This window comes from Podarcis vaucheri, assembly GCF_965113315.1.
Source record: "Podarcis vaucheri genome assembly, chromosome: 13".
NCBI lineage: Eukaryota > Metazoa > Chordata > Lepidosauria > Squamata > Lacertidae > Podarcis > Podarcis vaucheri.
In genome coordinates, this window is record NC_138751.1 from 23,014,272 (window position 1) to 23,032,169 (window position 17,898).

Sequence of the window (17,898 nt, forward strand, 5' to 3'; positions counted from 1 at the left end):
AGAATGGAAAAAGAACAGTTGTCTCCTTGTTGTTGTTTTTAAGTGGAGGGGAGGGGGACTCTGGTTATTTTTTAACCAAGGCAAGGGAATCTTTGATGGGCTGGATAGGCTGGTCCATCTCAAAAAACCTTAATGAATACCAAGGTGGATTGAAGCTTTTAATTCCTCTGTCAAGTTATCTGCCAAAAATGTTTCTGCATGCTTACTCTGTCCCATTGTGTGCCTTATGCTCCGTCTCTCCTCCTGCACCTCGTGTGTGTGTGTGTATCTCACAATCATTTTTCATAATCAATGTTGTAATAAAATAACACATGTATATTTGCCCACATTATTTAGAAATAGTTAATTCCTTTTTTTATCCTTCTGCAAACATGATATTTAGTATTCTAGAATATAATACGGTATATAAAATAGACCCTCTTCTGAAAAAAATGAAACAGATTTCCACACTTATCCCCTTTTATTCTCACAACCATTTCAAAGTTCTTTGAATTTCTCTCAGACATCTACTTTTATACTGATGTGGATGATATCACAGTTCAATGAAAGTGTGTTAAAGTTCTGTTATATGATTGGTCCAATTAGCTCAGTTTGAACTCTTACTGGCAAGAGGTCTGAGATCGAAATCTTTCACAGTCCCATCCTCACATCCTGTGTCTAAGATAAGTTGATAGATATTTGGGCTGTGTATAGGTTACTGTCTAAAAACACTTCTAGATCATTCTTTTTCTTGATTTGGATTAAAGCTGGTTTGGGGGGAAATGCATCAAAACACTGTATTTTATAAGATGAAATCAAAGAGTAGATACAGAAAAGACATGAATTGCTGCTCATGTCACATGTACACCTTGTCCCAAACCAGCAGTGTGTGGGGGGGTTAATGGTTGTAGGTTAATTGGGAGTGTGGATACAGCCTTAATCTATCTGTATACAAAATGTTTGCAACTTTCCAGCTTTGACATTGTGTGATAATTATCCCCACCTTCTTTGGTCATGGCAATTTGTGTTTTTTTATATAATGATATTTATTGAAAAAAGAATTTTTAAAGTTACAAAGAAAAACAAGAAAAAATTACAGAGAAAAAAAAAACAAAAACAGAAAAAAGGAAAAAATAAAACCATCCTTTTCAAATTCTCCACTTTCATTACCTTCTTTCCATGACCACCTCCTCCTCCCATCTCTTGTATCTTGATTAATAATTGTCACAGCAAATCCTTTCCATAATTCATAATACTCTGTCACTGCATTACCTTACTCTCTTTTATCTTATCTTATAAAAAACCTTAAAACTTAAAACTTAAATCTTATTTTTACCAGCTTCTCATAACCATTACCTTTTTACCTAGTTCTTTAAACATTCTTACAAGAGCCAAGTAATTTCATTTCAACATTTTTGCAACGTTCATAAAACATTTCTGATAATAAAAAAGAGAATAAAAAAACCAATCTTCTTCCAGTGTCCCCTCCCCCCGGTCCCGGGATTGTCAGTCCTTTTTATCCCATTAGTCTGGCACATTAACCTGGTGATCTTATATCCGAGGCCTTCAAATCTCTTCCATGTCCCTTCCGCAGCTCTTCTTCATGTTTTCCTTTCACTCGTGGGAACTCCAGCTTAGTAGTGTTTTTGACCCTTTTCAACAAATCAGCCCCTTTTCCATAGTCCAGACTAGACTCCATGTGGAATTTTAGGACATGTTTCAAATTCCCTCCAAAATTGGAAATCCCAACAGCTCCAAACCTCTTACAGCCCATTGCCAGACTCGGAATGTCCAAACATTCCTGCATAAGGGGGTCAGTCCAACCCCCCATTTCCAAGTCAATCCAAACTTTGTCTTTCCAAATCTGGTTTTTTCCAAGTTCATATGTCAAATCCAAAGGCTCATTTTCCTGCTGGGCCAAGAGTCCCTCCATCCCTGGCGCCCAAGATTCAGCAAGATCCTCTTCTTTCAGTTGTTCTGTCATGGCACACTCCTGTTTTGGTTCCTGGGTGGGCTCCATATAATTTTCCACTACCTGTTCAAAGGTTCTGGCCGCATTAGTCATAAAAACCGTCTTCTGACTTAACTGATCCAATAGGGCATTTATTTTACAGAAAGCACCCAACAGTGCTTCTGAAGGCATTGTCCTACAAGGTCACAAAACTTTTCCCACAGTTGTAATCAGTAGCAGCTGCAAGTTCCCAGGATTTAGTTACAATTTCGCAGTTCCCCTCTAGGGGGAAAAACTTCTGGTTGTTCTTTTCCTTGAAAACAATAGCAACAAAGTTTCTTTTTAAAGATATTTTGTCCATATTTGTTCTTTTAAAAGATGAAAGGAAACAATGGAATCACAATGCTTCTCTCCTTTTAACTATCTGTCAAAGCATTTATTTCTGGTCAATGAGCTTCAAACATCAAATCTGACACCCTGCTCCGGGGTCAGGACGGTGGAAAATTACTTTGCTTTAGCTTCACTTCTGCAGGTTTAAACGGCTCAGGAAAAAGTCCCCCTTCTTCCCCTGCTTCCGAAGGGGGGTTCCGCAATTTTAAATGATGAAAGTCGATCCTTTAAGAGTGATTTTTAAGGCTCTAGTTTGCGTTGTCTTTGCTTTGTTCTGACTACAAGGAAACGGAAGGGTGACTTCCTGTTTAAACCTTCCCGTTTCAGTACCAAATTAGGGTTGATTTTAAAGTCCAAATTCCTTTTATTTTGCCAGTTCTTATTTAAAGTCCAAATATTTAATGTTCCAGTACTCACGGTTGGTTATTTTAGATGCCAAATTGTCCCAGGAAAAAGGCAGCGCTCTCCGGCAACGGCTATGCAGCTTCGCTCCACAGAAAAAGCAATTAACTCACAGCACCGCGCCACTTCCCCCTCTTCACTTCGGAGCCCGTTTATGGGTTCCTTTGTGAGTTGGGGGGGCGCTAATGGTGCCCGCCGAGTCCCACGGTCACAGGCTTCATCCGCCTGTGATTTCCAGAAGGGTCCCCGCTACACCGCAGCGGAAAAGACCCGTTTCATGCGGAGCTAGTCCCTCCAGTGCTAGTCCCTCCAGTTCAGAAGGAGTCCACCATTGCCGGAGGCGCCACCCCGCCATTTTGTATATTCTGTATACAAAATGTTTGCAACTTTCCAGCTTTGACATTGTGTGATAATTATCTCCACCTTCTTTGGTCATGGCAATTTGGGGGCTGTAGTTTGTCCTCCCCTCACATTTAAAATATGTTTGTTTGTTTTTGTTTGTTTTTTTAAAAGCACAAGCTACTTAGTTTGAAGCCATAAAAATTTATTCTTTGCAATGCAATTCTGAACTGATGCTCTGTTATCTCTGAGATTTATGAGACATGGAGTAGAGTTCATTTATTTCATTTAGTTAATGCTGCAGGCTAGACAAACACATTTGTCTAGAAAAAGAGGTGCCGGAACTCAGCCACTCTTGTTATCTTATAATGGCAATGGCACCCACTGGCAAATTTCAGTTGAAAAAAAGCCCTGGTTATAGGAAATCTATCACTTGTTTTCTAAATGGTCAGTATTCCTCTCATCTGAAGACAGAATTGCTCCTTTGAGGCCTGCCCCATAGGCAGCTGCCTAGCTGACCTAATGACAAGCACTGGAACTCAATGTAGAACATAGCTGTGAAGCATTTACAGAATGTGGCATACTTTTCTGATAAGGAATGCAACTCTCTTTCTAGTGTGGTGCCTAAGCATTACCAGAACATCCTGGCCTTGCAATTTGCAGTGAAGGAGATCAATGAAAATCCTCAGATTCTACCCAACGTCACTCTAGGCTTCCACATCTATGACAGCTATTTCAATGCCAAATGGACCTATCATGCCACAATGTTACTCACATCCTCACTGGAAACATTTGTCCCCAACTACATCTGTGACATCAAGCAAAACCTTTTAGCCATCATTGGGGGACTGGACTCCCAGACTTCCCTTCAAGTGGCAACAATATTGGATATCTATAAGGTTCCACAGGTGGGATATTTCTCTCTTGGTGTCCAGAATAGGGATTTACTCTATCTATGTTGGATGATGTAGTTTAGAAAAACAAATCTGTGCATTCCAAATAACTAGAGGGACATATTTTTTGCATAAATGTTGGATGGGAGATTTTTAAAATGAAGCCTGCTCCTGAGGCAGAAATAAGGTTGTTTTTTTCTTTTCATTTCAACCACTGCAACGACAATTTGGGGAGCATTCAGGGAACTTCTTATCTCTCGAAAACTTTTGGCTCTGCTTCAAGATATATGTACCTCATTTCCTACAATTTAGTATCTAAAGGGTGTGACTTTTGAGCCCAGAAGTCCTCAGTGTTGTTGCTACACCTTGAATCTATTGGAAATCCTTACACATGACACTGTTCTCTCTGCTTCTGCCAGCGACACAAATATAGGTTGGTGTAAGCGGTTTCCTCACATCAAGCTGAGGGTGCCCAAAACAGCAATAAATAATTAAGTAATTATTGTGAAAATAAGAAATATTTAGGGGAACAACAAATTTTGTCCTTCCTCAGGGCACCATATTACAAAAGTCTTGCTCTACCTCCACTCTCTAGCCATAGCATTTTTGTAGCACCATTGGAAGAACTGCTGATATAACAACATGTTTCAAGTTAAAGTGGTTATCACTTCTGTCACTTTCTCCCTTCCCCACATTTCTATTTAGCTCATATATGGATCTGCACCACTGATGAATGATAAAACTCCAGGACTTTATTTCTACCAGATGAGCCCCAAGGAAGACCTCCAGTATCAGGGGATTCTCTATTTCCTTCTGCATTTCAGGTGGACATGGATTGGGATCCTTACCTTCAACAATGAATATGGAGATAAATTTATACAAACTGTGGTTCCACTTTTCTCCCAGAGTGGTATCTGTTTTGCCTTCACTGAAAGAACTCAGAAATTAACTTTTGTCACAGAAATTAATGCTTTGTTTAACAAGGGGGCAAAAATTCATGATAATATAATTAATAGCAAAGCCAGTGCAGTTGTGGTCTATGGGGAATCGTATGCTGTGCCTTTTTTCAGATGGTTGCCATACCTGTCAGAACAAGAAGAAATGCCAAGTAATCAAAAAGGTAAAGTGTGGATTATGACAGCCCAGATGGAGCTAACATCATTTGTTTATCAAAGGACTTGGGATACAGAAATACTGCACGGGGCTCTCTCCTTCACAACCCATTCTTGTGATCTACCAGGATTTCACAAATTTGTTGAGAACAAAAACCCTTCTAGCTCAAAAGGAGATGGTTTTATCATGGACTTCTGACAACAGGCATTTGGTTGTGTATTCACAAATCAAGTTACTGGCAATATGGAAGGAGATATCTGCACTGGGGAAGAGAGATTGGAGAATCTTCCTGGTCCTTTTTTTGAAATGAGCATGACCAGCCACAGCTATAACATCTACAATGCTGTTTATGTTGTGGCCCAAGCTTTGCATGCCATGTCTACTTCCCAAGTCAAACACAGATCAATGGAAGGCCGTGGAGAACTGAAGCTTCAGAATCAATGGCTGTGGCAGGTAAGGGGCTGAGCATCCTCATTTAACAAGGCATGGACATTATTTGCCCTGCCTCTTCACTGTGTACCACAGAAGAGGGAATGTTTGAAAATTGAAGTAGAAATATACAGCGAAAATGAAAATATGAGTTTTATTCCAGCTGAGTTCTAGTCTTTCCCTTTTTCATTCTGCCTTCACCAACATGTACTTAACAGTTCATAAAGTAAATTTTATTATCCACCTTCCTGAGATAATGTGGGTATATATTTGTGAAATCCTCATTGTTATTATTTTTCGTAAACAGTTTTGACTAGCAGATACATTTTCCCAATACAAGTTCTTTTCACAAATGAAGCATCACAAAACTCAGAGAAGTGTGAATTTGGGAGGAAATTTGTATTTCAGTTCACATATTTGTTCAAAAAGTGTGAATTGATTATTAAGATGCAAACAAAATTATATTTCTCCTCTTTCCCTATACGTTGGAATTGTATAAGGTTTTGAAATGTTTTCTTCATTACAGATACTGTACACTATTGTCCTATTTGTGTATGTATGTTCTATGTACTCAAACCCTTATACATTCTGTTTTATTTTGGAAGTAAAATTAAGTATTTCTATACAGAATGTTCCATGAACGAGTTATATGCAATGCCCATTTACTACCTGAAAGGACCCACACAAAACACTGGTCTACATTCTTTATATGGTGAGTTCAAGCAATTCAAGATTTGCTTACATACTGGGGTGTGTGAACATATGTATTATATTTATTTGTGTATTTATTTTTCATTATTATTAACTACTATGACATTTCCATTCTCCTACCTTATTTTTCAGTTTTTATTTTTTAAAAAATAATTTTTATTAAATTTCCAATTAACAAATCAATCATATCACATTAATTCCAAATTATACCAATACACAATACATTGCAAATCTTTAGCCGAATTTTAAATTTTTGTTGGGGGTACCCATGCTTCGAGTTCAGAAAAGGTCCAATCATCTAATATTTCTGCTGCTTTGATGTTCTATTTTTCAGTCCGTCTCCCCTAACAAACAGTAAGCATTCTTTGGCTGCTACAGTAAATGCTCTCAGTCTTCATTTGGATGTTTGGGGGTTTGTACTCCACTCAGAGTTTCCTTTGCTAAAGTCTTCTTTTGTACGGTACCTCTGCAAATCTTGGGGCTCCCCTAAACCTGCTCATACCATCCCTTTGCATGTGGATGATGGCTAAGGATCCACATTTACATCTTGAACTTGGCATATAGAAAGACTGACATGTAAAGCCACAATGTATATTCCATGAAACCTACAGAGCCATCACTTTCAACAACTTAGAGATTGGGGTGGCAGACCACAGTATGCTATGAAGTCCTACTCAGAGCAGACCCACTGAAATGAATGAATCTCAGTTATGCATGTGTATTAACTTCAATGGTTTAATATGTGTAAGACCAGTGTTGAATACCACCTATAGACACAACGTTCGAAGAAAAAATACACCCACATTTTGTCAATAATATTTTCAGTAAACTTGCAATGTTAGTGGCTTTCCCTTTCAACATAGAGATTCCTGTGGCTGAGCCAGCAACTTCTCCATAGAATAAATAACAACTAGGGATTTTCTTTTAGTAATTTGAGAACATGCCCATAGGTTTTATTTCACAACTGAGATTTGACATTTATAGGATGGAATGGCCATGAATTTATATTATTCTCTGTGTATACCAACAAAACAAAACAGAAACAAAACAAAAAAAGGAAATGTGAAAAAGTACTAAAACTGTAAAATTAGACATAAAACCAGTGCTTTTTTATGGGGCTACTCAATGGTACATAGGGAAACCTTTTTCTCTCCAGATGTTAAAAGTGTGGCATTTCCTGTAACAAAATCATGGTGAATAGTAGCACCTTTTATTCTTAAATGAAGAAGAAGCACTGCATCGAACAACACACACACACACACACACACACACACACACACACACACACAAAAAGAGAGACTCGGCAAACCTGTGGAATCTTGAAAATATCCACAAGTTTTGACACCTGAAGGGAGGTTGGGAATCCAGACCCCCAGTGACCACAACCAGCTTAGTTTTAATATCACTGCTGTTAGTTGGAACAAAAAATTCCCAAGGTGTGCATAATTAATTAAGAGATTAATTGGATTGTTTATACCAGCTAACCTAGCTTGTGTGTGGGTTTTTTTGTATTTTGTTTTTGTATAAATAATGCATATACTATTAGCTCATCATGAGCAGTCATGAAGGCTTGCTGTTTCATTCATTCATTCCGAGCTGCAATGGCAAAAAAATGTGTACAGTGGTACCTCGGGTTACATACACTTCAGGTTACATACGCTTCAGGTTACAGACTCTGCTAACCCAGAAATAGTACCTCGGGTTAAGAACTTTGCTTCAGGATGAGAACAGAAATCATGCAGTAGCGGTGCGACGGCAGCTGGAGGTCCCATTAGCTGAAGTGGTCTTCAGGTTAAGAACAGTTTCAGGTTAAGAACGGACCTCCAGAACGAATTAAGTTCTTAACCCGAAGTACCACTGTATTGCCTTGTAAGCCTTTTTATATACGTCTTTATAATAATGCACTAGAACAGATCACTCTGCTGTTTTGTGCAATATTCTTTGGAATCTCTGCAACTGAGGCCTTTGGAGCCACAGTCAATCCTTTGTCATGGAATGTATTTGGGCTCACAGGACAGAAAAGTGTGCTGGGCTGCAAAAAGACTACAACCCTGGAAACTGAGGAGAGGCTGAGGATAATGTAAGTGAAATTCAAGAGTGGGACAGGGGGATACTTAGGTTAATCAACGGTGTTAATCCTTTCATTTCTAAAATGTTCTGCACTTAGTCTTTGTGTGAAGAATGGTACTGCTGGTAGCAAAGGAACCTTCACATGCACAGCTGTATGTCTGGAAATGTCCACATAACCAAGAACCAACTGGAACAAATTTGCCTCCCTTTCTGAAGAAAAATCCAAGTAATTAGGGCTAAAGATTCCATGAAACTACCAATTATTCTAAGCTTTTCCCTTTTCTGTTTGAATCAAGCTGCATCATTTTCTGAAAGGTATCCACTTTAACAACAGTGCTGGGGATAAGATCTCCTTTGACCACAATGGGGAGTTGGTGGCTGGATTTGATATTATCAACTGGATTATCTCCCCAAACCAAACCTTTCATAGAGTGAAGGTGGGGAAGATAGATCCCCAGGGTCCTCCAGAAAAAGCATTCAGCATCAGTGAGGATGTGATAACATGGCACAAGTGGTTTAATCAGGTAGGATCCAATTTTGTGTTTGGAAAATATTTCAGTTTTGAGTGACCACTGATGTCCTGTCCTTTTCCAAAGCTATCTGAGTTGGTAGCCATCACTGCCTCCTGTGGAAGTCAGGGTCCTGAACCTTCCAGCATTCACCATCACTGGAGGTCCATGAGTAGAGAGTGTTGGTGCATTCGGGTCCTGCTTCTGGGCTTTCCGTAGGCATTTGGTCAGCAATAATAATAATAAAAAACTTTAAAAGAGCCTGCTGGATCAGGCCAATGGCACATGTAGTCCACCATCCTGTTACCAGCCCAACGTCACTTGGGATTCCCAGTAACTGGCATTCAGAGGCAGTAGAGATAGAAAGCAGCTATCATGGCCACTGTGAGAAGGCAATGCTGCTCTAGAGGGCCCTGATGTGACAAAACTATTCCTAGGTTCTCATGTTGAGTATCCATCCTACAATAAGCATCCATCTTGAAGCACAAAGCAGTTGGGTCTGGAACATGCCTATTCTTCTCCCCATCAACCTCCCAGCATTTCCAAGTTTAGCACAGCAGCATAAGATGAAACCTTAAAAGAGTAGTTCCCATGCTGCTTCAATATCATATAAAGGCCCTCATATCATTAAGATTCCAATGTTATTGTTCTCAAGATTAATATCCTGTCATTTCCTGTATGAAATAGGTCCAGCCTCTTTCTTTATGCACTGAGCATTGCAATCCTGGCTTTAGAAAGAAAATGAAGGAGGGAGAGCCATTTTGCTGCTATGATTGCATCCCATGTCCAGACAGGAAGATTTCAGAACAAAGGGGTAAGTAATATTTTGTATAGTTGAACTATTCCATTTTCAAAATTTTTGTCTAACTGCTCCATTTCACATTATACTTGAGCTTTAACATGATGTTAAAGCCACTTCTGGATCTATGTCAAGGAGCTTTCAGGCAAGCACAGATCATCTACAGGGCAGGAAAGAACATGAGGCATGAAGTGCAATTAGCTTTTATTCAGAGAAAGTAACAACACAGCAGAGTTCCTCTGCCTCATCCCATTCAGCTGGAGCCATTGCTGAAACTGACCACTGACACCGCCTTGCTCCACTAGCTTCCCCCTGTGTATCAATTCCAAGCAGACAGACTGTGGCGAGGGGGTGGGCTCCTCCTCTGAGCCTGTCTGGCCCATTACTTATTTCACCAATTTATTTCTATTAATTATCCAAATTTTTAACAGATTAACAACAAATTTATTCAAATTTAACACAATTTATAAAATTGACTTTCCACCCCCCTTTCAAAATGCTACTTTCCCCTCCCTCTTTTACTGTTCACAATAAAATACTTAAAAAAAAAAATCTAATACTTTCCCATCTATTCTATTTCCATCAACAGATCATGTTCCATTCCTGCTGTAATGGTTCTAGGGGTTGCTCGTGTGTAAGCCTGTGCCAACACCTGACTGGGTTGCCTGAGTGAACCTTTCCTGTCCGGACAGCCACTCACCCGTGGCTGTCTCAATCGCTGGCAGAATCCGCCAGTGGGCGTTTCTTAAACTTCTTCCAGCAAAGAAGTTCTTTGACGCCCAGTCTCCTCCTACTCTCCCTGTGCAAGGAGGGCATAGGCAGCGGAGGACCCTTCCTCTCCCCGCTGGTCCCCGGCAAGGAGTCATGTGACAGCCTCTCTGATTCCCCCATTTGCCCCCCTTCTCCACTGGAGCTAAGCTGATTCCCTTCCCCAGAAGATGGGCTGCCTCTCCCAATCCCGGGACGCTCTCTGGGATCCCTCTGGAGCTTGCTCTCTCCCTCCAGCACTGATGGCAGTTCCCTGATACCCACCTCCTCCTCAGGACCCCTCCCACCCCCGGCGCGATTTTCCAACACAACCTCCTCTCTCTCTGCTCGGCCGACGATGCGGGGAATCCCCTGAAAGAGCTGTCATCCTCTTCTGAGGATTCAAAACCAGCCTCCCATCCGCTCAGATCTCTTCCCGCTGGTTGAACCTCCCAGTCTGATTCTTCTCCCTCGGACACCTCCTCTCCCTCCTCTTTGGAGGCAGGAAAACCCACAAAGTCCCCTCCGTCATCTGTGGGTCCAAATTCTTCCTCCCAAAGTCTAGCTAATGGTTTGGGCTTATCCGGGAACAAACTGTGGAATTCTTCCACCAGATACCCGTCAGTGATTGATTCAGCAGGGACCCACGTGTTTTCCGACCTAGGTTCCCCTTCCCAGGCTACCAAGTACTCTACCTGGCGACCTCACCACCTTGAATTGAGTATTTCCGTGGCTTCGTTACAGTGTTCCCTCTCCTTGACCCGCAGGTGGGTGGTAACCCCTCCCTGCCGTCCTGGGAATTCCCGCCCCTCCCTGTAAGGTGAAAGTAGGGACCTGTGGAACACCGGATGTATCTTCATGCTGTCAGGCAACTTGAGTTTAAATGCCACTGGGTTCACCTGGTGTATTAACTCAAAAGGCCCCAGCCGCCTCGGCTGCAACTTCTTGCACCCTCCCTTTAGGGGCAACCCTTGGGATGACAACCACACCCGGTCTCCCACCCATATGGCCTCCCCCTCCCGACGGTGCCTGTCCGCCTGCCTCTTGTAAACTTCCTTGGCCCGCTCCAAGTTCAGCCTGAGTTGCTGGTGTAAGCCCTCCATTTCCTCCACAAATTGCTCAGCCACAGGTACGCTCCATCCTTCCTCCCCCAGGGAATGCCCTGGGGTGACATCCGTAATTGGCCATGAAAGGGCTCATTCCCGTGGACACGTGTTCAGCATTATTGTACGCAAATTCAGCCAAAGCTAATTTCTCTACCCAATCGTTCTGTCTCTCGCTGACATAGCAGCGTAGGTATTCCTGGAGTATGCCGTTAGCTCTTTTGGCTTGCCCGTTGGTTTCTGGGTGCCTCGCCGGCGAGAAGCTCACCTCGACCTGTAGCAAGCTCATGAGTTTCTGCCAGAATCGGGATGTAAATTGTTTCCCGCGATCCAAGATTACCCTCAAGGGAGCCCCATGCAGTCTAAAAATGTGATCCACAAAGAGTCTGGCTGTCTCCTCTGCCGTTGCTGTATGTGAGCAAGCTACGAAATGGCACATTTTTGTCAGTAGATCGACTACTACCATGACCGCTGTCTTTCCCCTTGACTTGGGCAGATCTGTCATAAAATCAATGGACACCACCTCCCAGGGTCTTTCCGGTGTGGGTAAGGGTTCCAGTAACCCCGTGGGGACAGCCCTTTCCCCCTTAGCTCTGTGGCATCGGTCGCACCCTCGTACATATTCTCTTACGTCTTCCCTCACCTTTGGCTACCAGAACTGCCTGGTGACAAGTAGCATGGTCTTGTGCTGTCCAAAGTGCCCAGCTGTTGGGTTGTTGTGGAGTTGTTTAAGTACCTTCCCCCTCTAAGTCTCCCCCGGTACATACAGTGCCCCCTTATAGTACAACAGCCCTTCCTTTTCCTCGAACCCTCCATTGACTTCCTTTCTGTCCCTGAGTTCCCTGATTTTTGTCTGAGCAAACTCATCGTCTCTGGTGAGCCCTGCCAGTTCCCGTTTGCAAACCAACGCTCCCCCACATACACACCGGTCCTCGGGGAGCATGTGCCTGGTCTCTGGTGGCCCCTCTCCTTCCATGTACTCCGGTTTCCGGGAGAGAGCATCTGCCCTTACGTTTTCCTCTCCCAGCACGTATCAGATCTCGAAGGAAAACTTGGCGAACTCCTGGGACCATTTGATCTGTCTCTGGTTGAGCACTCGCGCGGTCCGCCAGTATTCCAAGTTCTTGTGGTCAGTTCGGACCTGAATCTTGTGCTGCGCCCCTATCAACAGATGTCTCCATTGCCGAAATGCCGCATAGATAGCAAGCAGTTCTCGCTCATATACTGTGTAGTTTTGCTCTGACTTGCTCAGATTCCTTGAGAAAAAGGCACACGGCCTCCAGTTCTGCTTGGCCCTGGGCTGCAAAAGGACCGCTCCAATGGCGCGGTGGGACGTGTCCGTCTCCAGTCTCATGGGCTTCTCCGGATCCACGTGCAGGAGCTGCTCTTCCAAGGCAAATGCCCCCTCAGTTTTTCAAAGGATTGCTGCGCTCCCTCTGTCCACGCGAACTTCTTTTTGCTACTAAGACAGTCCGTTATGGGTGCTGTCAAGTGAGCGAAGTTCTTTATGAACTTCCTATAGAAGTTGCTGAAGTCTAGGAACCTTTGCACATCCTTTCTGTTTTGGGGGGCTTTCCATTCCAGCACTGCCTTCACCTTGCCCGGATCCATGGCTAGTCCCTTGTCTGACAGCCTGTACCCCAGGAACTCGACCTCCCTAGCTTGGAATTGGCATTTTTCCAGCTTGACCCACAACTGATGCTTCTTCAATCTCTGTAGCACCTCCCTGACGTCTCTGACGTGTTGCTTTTCCTCGTCCAAATAGATTAAGACATCATCCAAAAAGGCTACGCAATTCTTGTACAGCAGGGGCCCCAACACATGGTGCATGAAGGCTTGAAAGCAGGCCAATCCTGATTGTAATCCAAATGGCATGACTAAGTACTCAAAAGCCCCCAGGGGGGTGAACATGGTCGTTTTCTATTCGTCCCCCTCCCTTATCCTAATCAGATTGTATGCTCCCCTGAGGTCCAGCTTGGTAAAAATCTTCCCCTGCCTCACACGTGTCAAAATATCGTCAATCCTGGGCATTGGGAAAGTCACGGGTTCTGATACCAGGTTTAGGGCCCTGTAATCCACGACTAATCTGGGCTGATTAGTCTCTTTTTTGTCCACAAAGAACACTGGACTGCCCCCCATTGCCTTAGATTCCCTTATGAAACCTCTCTTCAGGTTCTTGTCAATAAACTGCCGCAGCTCCTGCAGCTCCCGGTTGGACATGGCATACAGCTTACCCACTGGTAACTGAGCCCCTGGAAGCAAGTTGATTTGGCAGTCAAAGGGTCTGTGGGGGGGGCAGTTTGTCTGCCTCCTTTTCGCTGAAGACCTCCTTCAAATCAGCATATTGTGGTGGCACCTGCCCTTTTTGCTCCAGGGCCAACTCCGCCACCCTGGCTACAGTCATTCTTGGTTCCTTCCCTCCCAGACAGTGTTCTGAGCAGTAAGCTGACCCAAAGGTGACCGACCGCTGATTCCATGACACCACCGGGTCATGTATTGCCAGCCAGCTCATTCCCAGTATTATTGGGGGTCCTGCCAGCATGGCCACGTGAAAGGCAATGGTTTCCATGTGCCTGGAGACCCTCATTCGCATTGGTGGTGTCTGGTGTGTCACTTCCCCTCCCAGGAGCTCCCTGCCATCGATGGTGGTCACCTGCAAGGGAAAATCTAGTGGCAACAGGTGGAGTTGGTGCTCCAGAGCGAAGTCTCTGCTGAAGAAATTACACGAGCTGCCAGAATCTAGCAGTCCCTCCACCTTGACAGGGTGCCCATTTGGGAGTTCTAGCACCACCTCTATGGCTATCGCTGCCTTGGAGGGGTCAGGCTGGGGCACTTCTATTAGTTGATGGCCTGGCTGCTGGCCCTGCTGGTTGGCAGCCAGGCATTGTCGTTTCTCTGCGCCTGCCCCTCCTCCCCCTTCTCGTCGTGGCCTGCAGCCCCCATCATGCCTTGCCAGGCCTTTCATTGAGGGCAGACCTTTGCAAAATGTCCCGGTCGCTGACAGAGGAAACACTTCTTGGTAGTTTTCCACTCCTTTCCCTCCCTTTTCCGACCTTCACCAGCGCTTGAAACTTCGCGTGCGCGCTGCATCAATTTCCATCGGCTCCGCCACCTGGGAAGGCTCCCTCAGCATCTCAGGAATGCGGTTGTCATGGAAACATTCCTCCCTTATCTCCCGCTTCTCTTGAGCCTGCACTTCCTGGCGTACACCGATCACAAGCACAGTCTTTGTGAGTTCATCCATCGACCGCGGGCGGGGCACTCGGGACAATTCGTCTTTCACTTCAGGGGACAAACCCGTCTCAAACAACATTTGCATTGGTTCAGAGCCCAGATCCCACCCGAGCTTGTGGACTAACATCGTGAAACGCGACCAGTAGTTTCTGACGGACAGGCTCCCCTGCTTGCACCCCATCAGCTCCCGTTGTGTCACGCTTTGCTCAACCTCGCTGGAGAACATCGCATCCATTCCCTGGTAGAATTTCTTCAGATCTTTCAATGCATCATTCTGTGTCACCATTAGGGGCCTGATCCACTCATGCGCCTCATCCTGCAGATGTCCCACAATGTAAGCCACCCTCTCCCCGTCATCAGCAAAGTCATTTTTCTGCAATTCCAAAGCGTACTGGATTTCCGTTCGGAAGGCATTGTAGTCTTGGGGCTTTCCACCAAATTTGTGTACCAGCCCCTGAACCCTCCTCCCTATCGGGGTGGCTCTGACCTGTGCATCCTGAGCCCGTCTCTCCTCCAGCCGCGCCGTCAGGGTAGCTACATGCACCTCCAGGTCTCGGTTCCTCTCGACCAGACCTCGCACCAAGGCTTCTTGCTCTGTTCCTCCGGCCGGCTCTGTTTGGCTCATCGTGCTGCCTCTCTGGGACTGCGCACAAGCAACGTCAGGGACTGACGGATTGCTGTAATGGTTTTAGGGGTTGCTCGTGTGTAAGCCTGTGCCAACACCTGGTTGGGTTGCCTGAGTGAACCTTTCCTGTCCGGACAGCCACTCACCCGTGGCTGTCTCAATCGCTGGCAGAATCCGCCAGTGGGCGTTTCTTAAACTTCTTCCAGCAAAGAAGTTCTTTGATGCCCAGTCTCCTCCTACTCTCCCTGCACGGAAGCCTTCTGCGCAAGGAGGGCGTAGGCAGCGGAGGACCCTTCCTCTCCCCGCTGGTCCCCGGCAAGGAGTCATGTGACCGCCTCTCTGATTCCCCCATCTGCCCCCTTTCTCCACTGGAGCTAAGCTGATTCCCTTCCCCAGAAGATGGGCTGCCTCTCCCAATCCCGGGACGCTCTCTGGGATCCCTCTGGAGCTTGCTCTCTCCCTCCGGCACTGATGGCAGTTCCCTGACACCTGCTTAGACTTTTATTTAGGAATATTTATTTAGGAGTGTGTATTAAGTCAAGTTCAGTTCTACATACATTGGATGCTTACTCAATTTCTATTTATGAAAAACCCCAAAACACCCAATTGGCTTGGCATGACAAACTTCCTTTAAATTGGGATGATATCTGATGTTCTTGCTAAATAGGTATTCTGTTGGTACAGCACCTTAAAAGAGTCAATGGGAGCATGCTATCCATTTGAAATTTCCTGAATGTTTTTTTGAAGAAACATCAATAAGTCTTTGCTTATAACTCAAACTTTTTTTTGTGTGAAACCATGTACTTGCCACAGTGCTATTTGTGATATAGCCTCAGATCTCTGGCATACTATAATATAATATATAATTTTTATTTTGTTTTATATGCCCAGAACTCTGGGATACTTTCAATACTATGAAAAGGGTATGCGAATTATTTTAAATATATTGAGTTCATTTCCTCAAGGAACAAATTGCAAACTTCTCCAAAGACAACCCAAATAAGCAACAAATATGGAACTCTTCTGAATCCTCAAAACCACTGTAAATTTGCTACTATAAACAGTAAAACTCTAAAACAATGGAGAACAGACACTTCAGAGCATCAATGTGTTGGTGCAGTTCATGACTTTTTAAGCTTAAGACCCCTTTTTTTCAGACCAGAGTGACTGCTCTGAATGTAGCAATGAAGACTATCCAAACAAAAACCAAGATGCATGCATTCCCAAGGCTATAACCTTCTTGTCTTTTGAAGAACCTTTGGGGATCAGTCTATTCTGTTTGGCTTCTGCCCTATCTTTGATCACCATTATGGTGCTAGGAATGTTTGTGAGGCACCACAACACTCCCATCATCAAAGCCAACAACCGGGACCTTACCTACACTCTCCTCATCTCCCTTCTGCTCTGTTTCCTGTGTGCTTTGCTATTTATTGGCCAACCTGGGAAGGTGACATGTCTCTTCCGACAAACTGCTTTTGGTATCATCTTCTCGGTGGCTGTTTCTTGTGTGTTGGCAAAAACTATTACAGTGATTCTGGCTTTCATGGCCACCAAGCCAGGATCTCGAATGAGGAAGTGGGTGGGGAAAAGACTGACCAATTCCATTATGTTACCTTGCTTCCTTGCCCAAAATGGAATTTGTATTGTTTGGTTGGTAACCTTTCCCCCATTCCCAGACACCAACATTCACTCATTTGCTGAGGAAATTGTACTGGAGTGTAACGAGGGGTCTGTAATTATGTTTTACTGTGTGTTGAGCTACCTCGGCTTTCTGGCCATTGTCAGCTTTGCTGTGGCTTTCTTTGCCAGGAAGTTACCTGACAGTTTCAATGAAGCCAAGTTCATCACTTTCAGCATGTTGGTCTTTTGCAGTGTTTGGCTGTCTTTTATTCCATCCTACCTGAGCTCCAAGGGAAAGTACATGGTTGCAGTGGAGATTTTCTCTATCTTGGCCTCTAGTGCTGGTTTGCTGTGTTGCATTTTTGCACCAAAATGTTACATCATTATGCTCAGGCCCGAATTGAATAACAAGGAACAACTAATAAGAAGGAAAACTTGAATAACTGAAATGTCTGTGCATTTAGCTATAGTCTGCAGTGTGGAGCTTACTGTGTGTGACTGAAACCTCTGACTATGTGAAATCTTTGGGATTAGGTAAAATAAAACATGACAAACAATGAACACATTTTCTTTATTTGGAACCATAATTACTGAAAACAATACAGCACATGCCCACAAAGAGGTAAACATGAAAGATATTCAATCTAGTGAAGTTCTTTTTATCTGCCATGGCATCACACTTTATAATGTTAAGTTGATTTGAAATCTTCTGATGAATATTATGGATTTTCCTTTACCTGGTGATCCTGCTGTTTTGTTTTTACGCTTTTATATCACCTTGCCTAAGAATTTTCACTGATGATCTATATATACATCTTCAAAATACATACATATGTTCCTAAAGAGAGCAGTTCTAGCATTAAACATATTTACTTCTTCTCTGACTCTTAGACAACACCTTGGACTTCTACAAAGACAAGCTATAGCAAGCTGGTATTTATACCAATATGTCAGTGAGAAGGCTTTCTGTCAGGTAAGACATCA

The 17,898-nt window shown here is 43.8% G+C and overlaps 1 pseudogene across 1 annotated transcript; it reads left to right on the top strand.

Annotated features, from left to right (window-relative positions):
* Positions 1-1,766: 1,766 nt before the first annotated feature.
* LOC309516524 (vomeronasal type-2 receptor 26-like) lies at positions 1,767-17,353 on the top strand (annotated as a pseudogene). Its single transcript has 6 exons — positions 1,767-1,792; positions 3,678-3,969; positions 4,660-5,520; positions 8,574-8,801; positions 9,474-9,600; positions 16,452-17,353. The product of its transcript is annotated as a vomeronasal type-2 receptor 26-like (transcript).
* The last annotated feature ends 545 nt before the right edge of the window (positions 17,354-17,898 follow it).